The 13,948-nt window shown below is 40.8% G+C and overlaps 1 long non-coding RNA gene across 2 annotated transcripts in view; it reads left to right on the top strand.

The window, feature by feature from the left end:
- The window catches only part of LOC132673354 (uncharacterized), a 48,419-nt gene extending 35,327 nt beyond the window's left edge, over positions 1 to 13,092 (top strand). The window contains exons 2-3 of one of the 2 annotated variants that reach the window (XR_009608011.2): positions 10,276 to 10,361; positions 12,740 to 13,092. This is a non-coding gene — a long non-coding RNA (uncharacterized LOC132673354). Of the gene's footprint in view, positions 1 to 4,272; positions 4,485 to 10,275; positions 10,362 to 12,739 lie in introns of those variants that run through there. The other variant, XR_009608010.2, reaches the window with a different exon arrangement.
- The last annotated feature ends 856 nt before the right edge of the window (positions 13,093 to 13,948 follow it).

Below are 13,948 nucleotides of genomic sequence, written 5' to 3'. Positions count from 1 at the left end.
TTTCTCCTCCTGCTATTAGTTTCCAGCTTAATTTTATTATAATCAGGCGGTATACTTGAAGTACGACTTTGAGTCTTTTAAATGTACTAAAGATATTTTATAACCCAGGATATGGTTTATCTTTGTGAAGGTTCCACGTACACTTGATAATAATTTGTGTTTCGCTGTTATATGGAGTGTTCTATGAATGTCAGATTCCAAATGGTTGTTGGTGTTCTCCGGTTCTTATGTATCTTTTCTAGTAGTTTATATATTTGTATCTATCTATGAACCTATTTATCCATCTATCTATCTATCTATAATATATAAATATATACAGTTAATGAGAGACGAATACTGGTGTTTGCAACTATACTTGCACACCTGTCCACTTTCCCTTTTTAGTTTTACGGATTCTTTTTCATGTATTTTGAGGCTCTGTTATTCCGTATCTAGGCATTTCGGATCTTACTGAACAGGCACTTTGTCATTATGTAATATATGTCTCTTTATCCCGAATTTTTCTTGTTCTGAAGTATGCTTTGTTTCATACTAATGTAGGCACTCCACGTCAAGAGCTGTGAGAGTCTGAGACTTTATTTTACTTGCAAGTTAACAGCCTGTCGCAGTTCCATGACTGTTGATGGAGGACACGGTATTGAGTCAGAGCCTGAGGGCAATTTATGCCTCACAGAAATAGCAGGATCCAGAGGATTAGATTCAGGTTCCCAAGGCCCCATTCCCACAGGGAAATGTGAGGGGAACCAGGGGACTCATGCATAAGCAGCAGGTTGGGTAAAGGTGAGGAAGTCTGAGTGGAGACACTCTCATTTCAAAATTGGAAGACATTAAAAAAAAAGTTGAAAAAAAAAACAAACAAAAGACAGGAGTTCACCTTGGTGCCTCAGTTTGTTAACCATTCTATTTTGGCTCAGGTCATGATCTTGTGGTTTGTGAGTTCAAGACCCAAATAGGGCTCTTTGCTGTCAGGGCAAAGTCTGCTTGGGATCCTCTGTCCCCTTTCTCTCTGCCCCTCTCTCCTCCTTACACACTCTCTCTCTCCCTCTTAAAAATAAATAAACAGTTTTTTTAAAAAAGTTTAAAATTGGCTACAATAAACCTGCCTTTTGGTTCAGAGTAAGGTACGGTGCTTACTTCCAAGACCATTGACTATTGAAAAAATCCTGAAAAAAATAGTTTGTAACAAAGATCAGTCAGTGCCTAGATTGCAAGACACCCAGGGAAATTATCTCCCATCATTTCTATTAGTGTTTACATTGTGTATCATTTTCTAGCCTTTTACTCTCACATTGGTAGTGAATTTCTTGGAAACAGGGTATAATTTCCTCATTTTATTTATCCACTAGGACATATTATTTGGTGTTTAGACCGTTTATATTTAACACAACATTTGACATATTTAGATTTAAGTGGATGCTGTCATTATTTGCTTTTTCTTTGTTTCCTCTGTCTGTTTTTCTGTGGTTTCCATTTACATCGTATTTTGTATCTTTTTAAGTTTGTTTATTTTGAGAGAGAGAGAGAGAGAGAGTATCTGAGTGGGGGCGAAGTAGGGGGGGGTGGATAAAGAGAGGGAGAGGATCCCAAGCAGGCTCCGTGCTATCAGCACAGAGCCCAACACAGAGCTCCATCCCATGAACCATGAGATCATGACCTGAGCTGGAATCAAGAGTTGGACGATTAACCAACGGAGCCACCCAGGTGCCCTAATTTTGTATGATTTTAATAGTATTTGCTATGTCTTCTTAACCAATTAGGTGTTTGGCTTTCTCTCTGCTTACTTTTTAGCAGTTGCTCTCAAGATTATAATACACACACTTCATGTTTCACAGTCTACTTTGAATTCATAGTTTATTCCTTCAAGTGACGGGTAGATGGAATGTTAAAACCTTACCAGCACAGAGGTTTTTGTGCCCTCCGCTTTGTATGCTGTAGTTGCCTTTCCTATTATGTCTACATAGCCAACAATATTGTAATTTTTGCTTTCAAGTGCCATATAAATTTTACAGAACGTAAGAGGAGAACCCTAGTTCTTTGTGCATGCAACCAACCATTTACATGTCTGTAGGTCTTCCTTCAGTCTGGAAGGTCCAAACTTCCATCTAGTACAATTTCCCTTCTCTTGAGCAATTTCCTTTAGCATTTCTTATAAGGCTGATCGGCTGCTGACCAACGTTATCACCCTTCTTTTATCGGAGAATTTCTTCATTACCCCTTTATTCCTTAATGATATTTTTCTGAGAGATCTAGAATCTGGATTCACAGCTCTTTCCTTTCACTACTTTAAAAATGTTGTTTTACTGGGTGCCTGAGTGGCTCAGTCAGTTGAGCGTCCAACTTTGGCTCAGGTCACGATCTCGTGGTTTGTGAGTTTGAGCCCTGTGTCGGGCTCTGTACTGACAGCTTGGAGCCTGGGACCTGCTTCGGATTCTGTGTCCCCCTCTCTCTCTGCCCCTCCCCCTCTCATGCTCTGTCTCTCTAAACGTAAATAAACATTAATAAAAGTTTTTTTAAATGCTTTTTTTTACTATTTTTAGACCTTATTCGCTTTTTTTTGAGATATCCACAACCATTTGAATTATTTTTCCCCATAACTAATGCTTTATTTTTCTTTAGCTTTTTAAATATTTTTAAATCTTTTTTAAAAAGTATTCAGGTGATGTATATTTTTGAATTTGTCCTGCTTTGGATTCACTGACATTTTTGCACCTTTTAATTTATATATACGGGGCACCTGGGTGGCTCAGTCGGTTAAGCATCGACTTTGGCTCAGGTCCTGATCTCAGAGTTTGTGAGTTTGAGCCCTGCATCAGGCTCTGTGCTGACAGCTCAGAGCCTGGAGCCTGCTTCAGATTCTGTGTCTCCCTCTCTCTCTGCTCCTCCCCTGCTCATGCTGTGTCTCTCTCTGTCTCAAAAATAAATAAAAAAACAGTAAACAAAATTAATTTATATATTTGTCATCTTATTTCAGACATTATTGTTTTAATTTTTTTTCTACAAGCCTGCTTTCCTGCTTTTTGTCCCCTGTTTCTGGGACTCTGATGGCATAGACCCCAGATATTTGGTTTTATCTCACAGGTCCCTGAGGCTCTGTTAATTTTTTCATTCTCCCCCCCCCCACCACTTTTATTAATATTTTTAAATTTCTGTTGATGTATCCTTAAATTAGTAAATTATTTCTTCTGGTATCTCCATCCGCTACTGAGTCTATCCAATACTTTTTTTTTTATTTTTGTGTTATTATGTTTTTTATTTGTAAATTTTCTATTTTATTTCTTTTTCTATTTTCTACCTTTTATTCTGAGGTCCTAGATCTTTTAAGTTGTTTCAAAAGCACTCAACCTTACTTCTTAGATCATGTTAACAATGGCTGCTTCAAAGTCTTTTCCTGACAATTCCAACATCTATGTCACCTCAGAGTCAACATTAGTTATTTATTATTTTTTTTCCTTTTGCAAGAATCCAGATTTCCTGTGCTGTCATATGTTGAGAAGTTAAGGATCACATCACATCTGTGTGTTTTGGTTACTATGTTATGAGTCTCAGAGTCCTAATGATAATGTTGATCTTTATGTTTTTTTTTTAAGTTTATCCATTTATTTTGAGAGAAAGAGAGATGGCGTGAGCAGGAGAGGGGCAGAAACAGAAGGAGAGAGAGAGAGAGAGAGAGAGAGAGAGAGAGAGAGAATCTCAAGCAGGCTCTGCACTGGCAGCATGGAGCCTCACAAGGGGCTCGAACTCATGAAACTGAGATCACGACCTGAGCCGAAACCATGAGTCAGACACTTAACTGACTAAGCCAACCAGGCGCCCTGATCTTTATGCTTTAGTAGACAACTGACCACGTTATGTTCAGCAGCTTACATACCTGAGGACTCTATTGCCAATGTCAGGTCAGTTTTCAGAACCTGAAAATAAAAGTAATTTAAATAAAAGTAATTTTATTTAGGTCTTTTCCATATGACCGCTCGATGGCCAGTCCAGGACCTGAGTAGTGGTCAGTGCTTTAGTTCAGTTTCCAAACTATTTGGTGTGTTGCATAGATTGAGGCATGCCCAGATTTAGGAGGAGTTCAGGACTTCATACACAACTATAAGGGGTCATCTTCTTGAGTTGTCTCTGATTTCCTTGAAACTTCCTTGCACCAGGGGATCTGTGTTCTGACCTTCTGAAAGCAAAACCTGGACATAATCTTCTTATTCTGTCATGAACTTTCTGTGGCTATGGCTGTCTCTAGACAGACCACCAATAACTTTTTTCTTGGAATTGTAGGTGTCTTTCTGGTTACTTCTGCTTGTGTGCCACTGTGCGATTGCCCAGGGACCAGCTCGGGAGAGAACAACAATGAAAAGTTAGTGGGCTTTCTCTTATTTTATCTGCCCTATAAATGCTTCCTGTCCCACATCTTGCACAGAGAGATTCTTCTGAGGTTCTTTCTGGCCACATGCAGACTCTAAGTAGCATGTGGGTCTTTGATTCCAGGCTAGGAAAAAGCTAAAGGAAATAAAAAGGGAAACTTACTATTAGTTCAATAATTGCTCAAAAAATCATTTTTCTTTTACCATAATCTTTCATCTATTATTTATTTTTTGGATTCCTCAGATTGTTTCTTGATACGTTCAGTTCAGAATTTTGGTTGCATTTAGTGAGAGACACATTGACGACTCACTTACTCAGCTTTACCAGAATTAGAATCTCTTAGTTTACTATTAACTATTTTTAAATTATAACTGATATGAGCTTCAGTATAGCTTAAAAATCCTGCACAGAAAAGAAGGGAATATCCATGGCATTATATGCATTCCTTTGTTGTTGTTGTTGTTGTTTTCTGTTAGTTATGACATTTTAAATCACCAAAATTGGAAATCAAAATTTGGCTTGATAATTTGGGCAAGCCCTTTTTGTTGCTGTGGTCCAAAAATGAGGATCTAGAACATCAATATCCAACTAACTCAGAGTATTAAGACCAGCTCACAATAGTCAAATTCATGGAAGACTTAATTTTTCCATTAAGCCACAGGGGGCAGCAAGAAATAGCAAAAGACCACTGGCAGAAAAGAAGACACCAATTTGGTTACTTAATAAGCTGTAAAGCCTTGGGTAAGTTATTTAACCTATATTGGCCTTCATAACTGAATCTGTAAACCAGGCTATAAGAAAATTCTAGCTAGATTTGCACTTGATGCATGGAGAAAACACAAATGGAAAGTGCCCAGTAAAGGGAGGCACTCCAAAAAGCAAATTAATGACATAGGATACAAGATACCTTAAAAAAAAAAAGAAAAGAAACCTTATTAACCACAAAGACCACAAAATTAAATATGACATCAGAAAAAAGGCACATTGGGGCGCCTGGGTGGCGCAGTCGGTTAAGCGTCCGACTTCAGCCAGGTCACGATCTCACGGTCCGTGAGTTCGAGCCCCGCGTCAGGCTCTGGGCTGATGGCTCAGAGCCTGGAGCCTGTTTCCGATTCTGTGTCTCCCTCTCTCTCTGTCCCTCCCCCGTTCATGCTCTGTCTCTCTCTGTCCCACAAATAAATAAAAAAACGTTGAAAAAAAAAATTTTTAGAAAAAAGGCACATTATGTAAGTTTAAGGATAGTGATAGCTATCTTGAGAGGTTGTCAAAGGACTTAGAGATAATGTAGGTACATGCTCAGGAAGAATGATAACAGTGGCTCTTAATACATGTCTAACGCTTTCCATATTTCGAACACAGTTCTTGGTCCTTTACACATGTTATGTCATTTAATCAATTGCTTCTGAAATAGGTGCTATTATTCTCTGTATCCAACAGATGATAAAACTGAGGTAGAACAAGTTCATACAGCTAGAAAGTGAAGGTTAAGAGTCTAACCAAGGAGCTCCCATTCTATTAACCACCGTACCATGCTACTGACTTCGATAATTATAACTCACATCCTCATTATTGTTATTACATGACTGTTATTCCTATCATTTCTGTTCTGTATTTCTGTATTCCTGTAATTTCTAACGTCTCCCTTTGGAATAATAGCATTCACTCTTCCATGTTTTGTTTTGTTTTGTTTTTTTGTTTGTTCTGTTTTGTTTTTTGTTTTGTTTTAACTTAGAGCCATGCTTGAGTAACTAAATGACTCATTACAAGACTTATATGTGTCGAAACACTCTTTAGCTGTCAATTATCCTGAGGTAAGGACGGCATTCTGCCACCTTTTAGAGAATCTTTAAGAACAACAGAGTTGGCAGAAATCACATCTTTGAGAAGGACACAAATTTTGTTTTCATAAAATGTAGCTGATGCCAACTTTCCTAGGGAATCATGTGCTAAAGCCAGATCATCAAATAATAATGTATTTGTGAAGCCATTGTGTTATGGGAAGGGAGATGAAGTTATAATTGATAATGTCACATAACTCTAGGTAAGGAATAAAATAGTTCCCCAACATACGCAAAAATATTTATAGCAACACTAACCATAGTAGCTGAGAGAGAGAGAGAGAGAGAGAGAGAGAGAGAGGGAGATCAGCTCAAATGTCTGTTAAAAGTAAACTGGATTAATACATTGTCTATTTATGGAGCAAACTGTTACAGTGAAAGTAAATGAACTACAGTCACACTTTACAATATGCATGAATCTCAAGAAAGTAATTTTGAATAAAAGATATACCGTATGCTTTTATTTAAAATTTTTAAGTTCCAAAGCAGGCAAAATTGCCTATTACTTTGGAGGGAAGATAGAAACCTGGGAGAGGCGGGCTGAGGGGACTTTTCAGGTACTGTTGATGTTCTCGATCTCAGTGCCGATTGGTTGAGTGTGAGCATGTTGTGTGATTGCCCAGCTGTACCTTATGATTTGTGTGTGTCATTGTGTGTATGTACTACTTCGTACAAGGTTGCATTTGTAAAAATGGAATGAAACGAGCATGAGGAATTCTGGGAAATTGGGTTCCCTCTCTGGGATCTCTTTTTTATATCTGCAGAATAAAGAAGCACAGACACACACGATCTCGATGTTCCGCTCCATTTGTGATATTCTATGATTTCTTTGTGTTCAATTTTAAACCTTGGGTTCTCAGTTAACAAAGGATCAAGACTTACATATGCCTCAGAAGAGCACAGGGAGTTTAGTCCTCGCTTCTCCTCTCTGCTGAGTCCACACCCCTCCTTTTCCTTCAACTCCACATTCAGTGCATCAGATATCCTGTTGATTCTGTCTTTACAGTAGATCCAGATGCCAGTCACTTTGTAGCATGCCCACACATCTATGCCTCTTGTTCTGAGCCACAACCAGCACTATCGCGAAAGCTTCTTGGTTGGAATCAGTTGCCCTTTAACATAGCAGTCAGAAGCTTTTATAGCAGAAGTTAGATAGGCTTCAAACTTTGTTGAGTAAGAAAATTCTCAATAATCTGAATGTTTTCAGAAATCTGTGTGTTTATAGTAAGTAAACAATGGCATTGTAGCACACTCTTGCTAATTTGAGTGTCTACCATTAAAAGGGCTTTTTGTCTGTGGTATTATATTTCTTTTTAAGTTTATTTATTTTGAGACAGAGAAAGAAAGCACAGGTAGTGGAGGGGCAGAGAGAGAGAGAGAGGGAGAGAGACTCCCAAGCAGTCTCTGAACTGTCACTGCAGAGCCCACAAAGTTGGATGTGGGGCTCGAGCTCATGAGCTATGGGATCATGACCTGAGCTGAAGTCAGATGCTTAACTGACTGAGCCACCCAGGTGCTCCCATAGTATTATCTTTCTGCTCCTTCCTTCTTCCCTTCTTTCTTCCCTCCCTCCTTCCTACCTCCTTCCCTGCCCTCCTTTCCTTCCCCCTCCCTCCCTCCCTCCTTCCTACCTCCTTCCCTGTCCTCCTTTCCTCCCCCCTCCCTCCTTCCCTTCCTTCCTACCTCCCTCCCTCTCACTACCAAAATACAGAACTTGAAGCTCCATGGTACAACACTTATTTTCAGCAATGCAAACAGCCAACGATAAACTTTTGTCAAGGTGGTCACAAGGATGGAAGGTAGAGGGGAGTAGAAAAAAAGTTGAAGTGGATATATTTCCCAACGTCCTTTTTCCTCAAAAGAAAAAGAAAAAAGAAAGATTTGCAAGTTGCTTTTCTTTCTCATTGTGTTGGACTCTGTGTTGGCAAGAAAACAACCCCTTGGGATGTCTGAAGGGCCTACTGGATACGGATCCTCTTGGGCTGGTGGATGTGACTAAGACGCATCCTCTTTTCAAAGCGAGTGATTCGAGTGATACTTTTAAGGTTTTCATTTTTTTTTCTTTTAATTTATTTTTAGATCACCTGGAGACACAGTTGGTAAACAATGAATGCAGTTTGGGGCAGACACACTTAGGTTCAAAGTTTATGCCTCTCCTCCTCTAACCGTGCTGCCCTGTATGTGTGTTAGACTAAAAATGGTTACCAATAATCAGCGTATTGACAGAGAATGCTTCAGCTGGCACTTGTATTCTTAGCAGGCTTTCATTGTTATGAGGATTTCCCATGAACATCAGAGTGTGAAAGACAGTGTGTCTCTTCTGAGCCCTGAACCTGATTTTGGTGGGCTACCGATCTCTGGTGTGGGCAGACAAGTAAGGCAAATCAACGGCAAAGTGCATAAAACCATCATTAATTTTAATTTACTTGTAACACAGAGGTCCTTATGGGTATCCTGGTACTTTGACATCTAAGTAGAATCAGACGGACCAATCCCAAGCCAGAAAAAGTCTAAATTCTCCGTAATTTCTTAGAAGTCCAGCTGGCATCATATCAGACTCCTGGGCCTCAAATTCCCCCACTTCCTCCTAATGTAATCTCTTTATGTCTCGCTCTCTTGTACATGCTGCTTCTTCCTGCACTGCCTCACTCCAGGCAGGTACTCCCCTCTCCATATATTATAAAAGATAAAATGACAGGACATAAAAGACAAATGCAACAAAAATAAAGTGTGGCACCCGTGTGTGCTGTAGACTTTATTGGGCTCAAGGTGAGGCAGTGTGGAGGAGGGGACAGATATCTCCACAGCTGTGCAAAACTCTCCAAATTCAATGTCAAGCTGCCTCTGATTTAAAATGTCCTGTGGGGGGCCGCCTGGGTGGCTCAGAGGGTTAAGCGTCTGAGTCTTGAGTTTGGCTAAGGTCATGATCTTGCAGTCATGAGTTCAAGCCCCACCGGGGCTGTGCACTGACAGTGTGGAGCCTGCCTGGGATTCTCTCTCTCTCTCTCTCTCTCTCTCTCTCTCTCCCAAAATAAGTAAACATTAAAAAATATCTTTAAAAAGGTAAAAAAATAAAATCTCCTCTGGTCAACCTTCCACTTGCCTTTTCCTACTTGCTTCTTTCTGTAGGGCAGCTGGCTTCCAAATGCCTACTTTTCCTACCTTTGCACACAAGCTTCTCTCTCAGCGTCCCCACAGCCTCTTTCCCTCACTCACTGAGCACCCAGTCTGACAATGTGCTGAAGCAGAGCCCTTGAACTTTTCCCATGCTTACTTGCTTCCTGCCAACATTCACACCCTCCGGCTTCCCCTTTCCTCCCCAAAGCTTATCAAAGTATTTCCCCAAACAAAACCATTTCCTTTTCTAAGAAGTTATATTTCCTGCAGGCAAGAGGACGTTTCAAAATTTCCTCCGCACATATTTATGCTCTGTTGTCTCCGGCAGAATCCACGGACTTAAAGAAAGAAAACAATAAAATAAAGAAGTTCCCCTCTTAACTCTAGAGAACAAACTCGTGGTTATCAGAGGGGAGGTGGGTGGGGGGTGGGGGAAATAGGCGACGGGGATTAAAGAGTAACTTATCGTGATGAAAAAAATAATAACAAGGGGCGCCTGAGTGGTTCAGTCAGTCAAGCGCTTGACTTCGTTTGGTGGTTGGTGAGTTCAAGCCCCACATCGGGCTCTCTTCTGTCAGCACAGAGACCACTTGAGATCCTCTGTCCCTGTTTCTCTCTTCCCCTCCCCTGCTCACTATCTTTCTCAAAAAATAATAAGTAAACATACAAATAATAATAAAATAAAATGTAAAAAATAAAAAGCGCTGTCTGATCTGTGGAATTAGGGGGCTAGCAAGGCTGCATGAGGGCTCTCCCTCCCAGTGAGATCCAGTGGCCATCTTAGAGAATCTCTGTTCTCTCCTAATCCAAGGATGATATGAAATCCTCAGTGTAGGACCTGGCAAAGATGATGGTGGGCCATGTTGAGGGACTGGAACCTCACCATACCTTTAGTGGTCTACACCATCAACACCAGAGACTGCAGAACCTTGCCTCCTCTGTCTTTCTCTTCCCCAAACAGGATTATGGAGCTGCCTTTCTCATGGACTTTGTCCCCAGATTCAAGGCTCCCAGCTGTCAAGTAACCATGAAGTACTGTTTCCACAGGTGAATTCATTGCCAAGACTTTCTGGGACTTGGGCTTCTAGTGTTCTGATGCACACCCCATCCTTCCTCTCCCAGCAAAGGCTCTGGAGGAGTTAAGTACATTGGAGCAGTGTGAGAATCAGAGAGGTTTAAGTTCGGATTGGGGGAATGAGAACCAGAATTCTGTTTTTCTGATGGTGTTGGGTTTTTACTGGAATTACTAACTGAGAGTTACTATTCATATTCCAGCTCGGCTAATGTGCCACCCTTGATAAGTCATTTAACTTCTTCACGTCTTCTGTTGTTCATAGTATTTGTCTCTAAAGGATCACGTAGCAAGTACTCAGGAAAGTATACTTCTTAATAATATTAGTTGGCAAATTCTCATACTCATTTGCAAGTATTTGTTACACGGTGGATACAGAGAAACACTACACCACATCTAGAAAGACAAAACAGACAAGTTTCCTATTTTCAAAGGGCTTTGGTTCTAGGGAGGAAGAGAGATATCACAATTATTATGTAATTAAAATTATTTTTTTTAAGTTTATTTATTTATTTATTTTGAGGAAGACAGAGACAGTAAGAGTGGGGGAGGTGCAGAGACAGAAGGAGATGGAGAATCCTAAGCAGGCTTCGCACAGCCAGCACGGAGCCCAGTGCAGGGCTTGAACTCATAAAACCGTGAGATCATGACCTGAGCCAAAACCAAGTGTTGCTTGACTGACTGACACAGGTGCCCCAATTACAATTCTTATCAATTAATTTATGGAAGAGGAAGGCAAGAGAGAGAGAGAGAGAGTTCAGTGGAAACATATACTAGAAAGACTTACCTTACACTGGAAGAAGAGAGGTAGTCTCTCTCTCTAAGGAGAGGACATTGAATCTGAGACCTCAAAGATCAGGGAGATGCAGCCTGATGCATCTCCCTGATGCAAAGATCAGGGAGAAGCCACGTGGTGATTAGGCAAATGGCAGAGTAGGGTGTGTTTTAAGCAGAGAAAGGCACGTGGGCAAAGGTCCATGGCAGGGGAGGAGTTGGACTTGGACAGCCAAGGAAGAATGGTGGCAATAGTCTGTGCTGTGACAGAGGAGAGTCTGAATCTAGAGGCAAGACTTATCATGGGGGAGGGGTTTTGGGGTCACCTTAGACCTTGTGGATGTGGTTCTAGGAGCCACTGGGAAGTCACTGAAAAGTTCCCACTACTCCTTTTTTAAAAAATAAATATTTTGGTACATTTATCTCCCTAAATCTGGTCACCAAGATGTTGAGAGAACCTGAAGTGTAGGGCACACTTAAAGACATTGGATTAGGGGCGCCTTGGGAGTTCAGGCAGTTAAGTGTCCAGCTTTGGCTCAAGTCATAGTCTCATGGTTCATGAGTTCAAGCCCCGCATCAGGCTCTGTGCTGACAGCTCGGAGCCTGGAGCCTGCTTCAGATTCTGTGTCTCCCTCTCTCTCTGCCCTTTCCATCCTTGTTCTCTCTCTCTCTCTCTCTCTCTCTCTCTCTCTCAATCTCTCAAAAATAAATGAATAATCATTAACAATTTTTTTTAATTAAGACATTGTGTTAGTTTAACCCTAAGGAGTGCTCAAAAGTACATGAAAGATTTGCATTCCTGCCATGTGTAAGAAGGAGTTCGAACATGCTGGGAGGCCTATTGTGTCCCTCACTTCGCCCTGACCCATATCCATTCTCCTTCTTTCCAGAATGTACCCTGATTTTTGTTCAGGGAATTCACTCTTTCCTAATTAGCAACCACGTGATTTAGGTGGGATTCACTGGAGACAGTTCTAGGAGGAGAATGTATGAAGCTCCAATAGTGTGCACATCCCACAGTGCTCTGGTAGCATGGTTAGATTAAGGAAATGAAGCTAATTAAACCAATAAGAAATTGACTGGAGATTTGAGGAATGGAAAATATTGCCTTTTCCGTGAGATTTAACAGCATTCACTTTCCTTTTTTAGACCTATTTAATTTGAGATTTCTTGCTTCCTTTTTTCCTTCCTCTCTCTCTCCCTCCCTCCCTCTGCCTTACCCCCCCCCCCCTTCTCTTTCCTCCTCTCTCTTCTTCTCTTTCTCTCCCTCTGTTTCTCCTTCTCTCTTTTATTTTGGCCAATAGTGATGATAAAGTCCCTAATTGATATGGGTCCTCACAAGTAAAGCTAGGATCAGTGAGTGGAAGCTATAGAGAGACCAATATGGTCTATATCAGATGGAGAGAGAGAGAGAGAGAAATAGAGAGAGAGCTTTAAGTTCCTATACACCAAATTTGCTTGTAGCTTTGCAAGTACTGATTTAAATTTTCATATGTTTAATTATGCTGTTTGTTCTGCTCAGAACAGTCTTTTTTCCCCCAATCATATCTGATTGGTTCCTATTCTTTTCTTGAGACAGCTTCTGGGAGCCTTCCCCAAGCCCTCACATTTCTGAGCTGGGCTGAGAGCCCCTTCACACACAGATCGGACTTACCTTTGTATCTCCTTCACCCAGCTGAATGCCTGACACACAGTCTTCACTCTGTCAAGGTGCAGAAATGCAATCTCCTTGTCTCAAGACAGAATGATCTTTGCAGTGATGCTGAAGGTGTTCAAACATACGTTACACGAGTGCTGTACTTTTTATTACAGCCCAAGATGAGATAAATAGAGAAAGAAAAAGTGTTTAGACTTTTTACAGAAATTGAAATTAACAAGCTCTCCAGGTTGTCTTATATTGTGCACAAGGGTCCATCTGCGAGGATTGAAATTTTTCTTAAACAGTGGGGTTCTTCACCACATCTAGTTTGCTAGTTGGTTTGGGATGATGTGATTGAGTAACTTCAAACATCCATTTGAGGAGTCCGATGACATGACTTGTTGAGTCTTGTTTTATTGTGAAAGGACAAAAGAAAAATAGAAAAGCCTATTGTTCACATTTAAAATGTTATGACATATACATGTTTTCCATCATGTCCTCACGCCTGTCCTTTCTTTTGTCCCCTTCTTGCCAAATGGAATTCATGTTGCCTGAGTCTGCTGTCCCAGGGAGACCACCCATTGCGATTTAAGTAGCATACCATTGCAGGGTCGATGTCTACCCCAGGGGGTGGCTCTTTATACTTCAATGATGGGGCAGTGGGAGATGTGTGGGTGAAGCTGGAGTCCCTGTCCTAGCTATCTCCCAAAGTGAATGCCTGTTCTGTCACTGTGGGGGCCAGGACCTAGAAGTAGCTCTTAGTTGAGAAGTATGGGCAAAGCAGAGGAGCTATTTCTAAATAGAAATATTTTCCTCCTGAAGTCTTGGCTTCTAGTCTACCTCTGCCTTATTCCCTTTAACAAATGTTGAATATTTGTCACATATTTTCCACTTGGCTCTTGAGCATTGGGAATAAACTATTTTATATCTTAGGGGCTGTGAGGTAGTTGTGAGTGTGTGCGTGCGTGTGTACTTAATCCAAGATTGGTGCAGTCCTAATGGAGAGAGGAAAAAAAATCCACCATAGGTACTTATCCTGGTATAAAACTCACTGCATTAAGTACACCATGCACTTCTTCCTCTTTTTATTAAAACTCGCAGAGCCCTAATGAGCTACGGTCTCACCTCTGCGCAAGGATCACAGTTCTA

This window comes from Panthera onca, chromosome C1, assembly GCF_046562875.1.
Source record: "Panthera onca isolate mPanOnc1 chromosome C1, mPanOnc1 haplotype 2, whole genome shotgun sequence".
Lineage (NCBI taxonomy): Eukaryota > Metazoa > Chordata > Mammalia > Carnivora > Felidae > Panthera > Panthera onca.
This window is presented reverse-complemented; position numbering and strand designations above follow the sequence as displayed.